A 3,645-nucleotide genomic window follows, 5' to 3' on the forward strand; every position below is an offset into this window, starting at 1 on the left:
GGCGGAGTCTGGTCCCGATGTCACGGCGGAGCGGTCTTTTATACCGCGAGAACGCCGTATTTCCGACACGTGCTTAACAACAACAACAAACGTTGTTGTCTCCGTGAGCACGTGTCGGTCGCGTGCTTTGCGCGTGTAAAGTTTACGTGGCGCAATGCGCCGTTTGACGGCCGACGGATCGGTCGGCCGTGGTGTCTGCCGGGGGGAACGCATCGTTACACTATCGATAATGTTTTTTAAATGTGTCAAAAACGAATAAATATTAAAAAATTGTGATATTTAGAGAATATTTCATAGAATTATTTAAAAAAAGTATTATTTGTATTATTATATACTGACCGTCTCATGATTTTATAATATTCTGGTATAAAACTTTGATATCTAATGCTAAACATATAAAAACATTCGATATCTGTCGCAAGGTCGCAACTAAAAGACGGTCTACCCTTAAAACTGTGAGTTAAAATTTTCATATATGGCGGCGGTATGAACGATATCAAAGTTTGTGGCAAGTTATCTTTTAAATAGTCAAAACTTAAAATAAATCGGCTTTGTGTTTATTGAGAAGTGACCAAGGTAAAGAATTCCAACATATTTTGGTGCAAAAGTCATTATCTCCGATCATCAACGAGATTAACTGTAAACCAGATTGTTTTTATTTACATTTAATTGCCAGGAACTAATTATACTGATCAACAAAGTTTCTATGACAAAACCTACGTATTGTGTTTTCCCGTTAACTTTATTTTTCATGTCTGATATTCATAAAAATCATTATTTTTGTATAGTTTGTTGCGACCAAACCCATCTTGCGATGTAAAAGTGATATGAAAACAGTGAAACATCTTGAGATGTAAAAGTGAAGTGTGAAAGAAAATTCTTAAACCATCTCGTGACGTAAAAATAATGCGAAAAAGTATGCCTATAGTCCATCTTATGATGTAAAAGAGATTGGAGGAAAATAAAGTAGATACTCTTATTAAAAATGAGGTCCTGATAAATATTTCAACAACAAAAAAGTATACATGCTACACAGTTTTGATATTTTTCTATTCAGTGGACAAAAATGATTAATAATCATCTCATTTGGTTTATATTACTAGACATTTTTACTTGTTGACTAGTGTTATTAGTTGATAACGTGGAATTTTCGATACGTACAACGAGACAACAGCTTATTGTGAGTGGAAAATGTTTTAAGAAATGGAAAAGCTGTAAAAACCAGTAAATGTACTTAATTATATTGTCGCGCAGAAGAAAGAAAGTGAAATTCAAAGATTTGTAAAAGAAATAGTTCGCAATCGTTTCGATTACAAAGCAACGGCATGTGTTATTCATTATTCCCATTGCGTTATCTTATAAATATAACTAGGTCTATTGATTATAACAAACCTTTCAATGCTTCTCCACATCTATTCTTGGGTCGTTTTTAATTCTTTTGATCAAACTTTTTGCTATATAAGGCATATCATCGGACATAGCACCACTTTCAGCGACATTCAATTGCGATGAATCATGAGTCAACGAATCTCCCAATATATAGCCAATCAAATTGTTGTTGAATTCTTATATGTTGAAAATTTTTAAGTGACTGCACACATACACACACGCACGCGCGCGCACACACACACGCACGCACACACGTACACACACAAATACACATTGTCGTTTAATATATTTCATAATTAAAGAGTCGTTTCTCTCAAATGTATAAATGTCGATGAATATGCAAGTTGAGTGGGGATTCATGCACGACAGAAAGAAAGATATAAAGCAAAATAACCCATCACATTCTCAACCATCACTCGCTTATCACGTTCTATTTATTCAGAAACTCCAGTAGTTTGGGATAATATTGATTGCTTTGTTGCTAAATTTATTTTCAGGATATAACGTTAATAGCGCGAGATAAATAAGCTAACGATTACGTAAGAAAAAATACGATTCCGAAAAAAAATGGTGAATGATTCAACCTTAAAGATATTTGGAAGAGTCACATATTGCTTCCATGTGCCTTGACCTCCGCTAAGCGCTGTAACTCCTTTGTTTTCTAGTATTATTTGAAACAGAATGTTTGCGAAAATCCCAGCTCCAGCCGTCTGCGAGCCGCCCATCTCGGCAATAACATAGATATTGCCCGGCCTTCATTTATGTATCGAATCCAATATTTTTTGCGACCTGCTACCTGAAATATTCATCACTAAAATATATTCTGCATATACAAAATATCACCTGCCTCAATNTCGTCCATTGCGGCAATAACATAGATATTGCCTGGCCTTAATTTATGTATCAAATCCAATATTTCTTGCGACCTGCTACCTGAAATATTCACCACTGAAATATATTCTGCATATACAAAATATCACCTGCCTCAACGAGTACGTTACAAGAAAATAGTATATGGTCGGGAACAATTGTTTGTGCCTTTCTCGCTATTTTAATGCTTCTTCCATTTTCCGTTCCTGTTTTTCCTGCAAAATCAACAAATCACATGTCGTAGCATGCTAAGAAAAGAACACAGTAAATGATAGAAATGATTTAAACGTCTCATTATTTTAAGGATGACATTTAATTTTTTACGCTATAAAATCACGAGTCAATGAATAACAATTTTTGCTCGAGCTGAGCAGGAAATAAATAAAGAAGAGGGAATCAAATGAAAAAATATCACTTTGCGAAATAAGGAAAATGTTAGAAATAATATAAACCAAGATATAATTCGATATGTACGTTCAATTATATTGGATAGAATAATGAATTATGTAAGATAATAATTATGTAAAGAAGAGCGAGTAATGAGGTAGGAAGAAACTGCGAAGATGCGTATTATATTCGTTTATTGCACGGGCGAGAAAATCACTTCTTCTAGAGAACCTTTAATAATAAAGACATTAGAACATCACATTTTTTTCTCTTATCTAGTTACTTTGTGAACAAATACAACGTACAAAAGTTGTTAAATCAATAGTGTTCAATGAGAGGAAACGGTCTTGTAGTCAATCATTCTTTTTTTAACCATGGTAAGAATTGATTTATAATCAAATAGAAACTTCTGATACCAATCCGATAGGCATGATTGCAGGTATTAACACATTAACAATTATACAAAATATTTTTCATAAGTACTCTATATAATTTCTCTTATATATAAAAAGGTTATCTCTGAGCCATCTGAATCATCTGGTCATTATGTTTGTCGCAACACAAAAAAACAATAATAAAGTGATGCAAAAGAAAAATAAAGGAAAGTAACGAGAAAGGATATAAAGTCTATTTTACAAGACCGTATATACCACATTTGCAAGAAGATTTATAAGTATTAAAAAAAAGTAATAGAATAAATGCCTATTGTTGTAAACATAACGATGAGACATGTCGATGACCATAAACGAAGGCCACGGCTCGAATTACCAAACGTCGCTTTGCGGAAATGTAACCCTGCATTCTGGCAAAGGAAATATCGAAATCAGGATGGTCAGCGTCCACACTCAAATGACGCTGACACATCAAAATCGTCCCCTCTGATTTAGACATAGGAAGAAGATAAAAGGGGACGTGATACCGGCGCGAGAGGCGAGTCTAGACTCTCAACTCTGGGGAACCGACACGCTGTCGGTCACACCAGAAATATTGTATCGGGCG

At 34.5% G+C, this 3,645-nt stretch overlaps 1 pseudogene; it reads right to left on the minus strand.

Moving 5' to 3' along the window:
• Positions 1-339: 339 nt before the first annotated feature.
• LOC106749670 lies at positions 340-2,474 on the minus strand (annotated as a pseudogene).
• Between the last annotated feature and the right edge of the window lie 1,171 nt (positions 2,475-3,645).

Source organism: Dinoponera quadriceps, unplaced genomic scaffold (genome assembly GCF_001313825.1).
Source record: "Dinoponera quadriceps isolate SergipeBrazil2010 unplaced genomic scaffold, ASM131382v1 scaffold4231, whole genome shotgun sequence".
Lineage (NCBI taxonomy): Eukaryota > Metazoa > Arthropoda > Insecta > Hymenoptera > Formicidae > Dinoponera > Dinoponera quadriceps.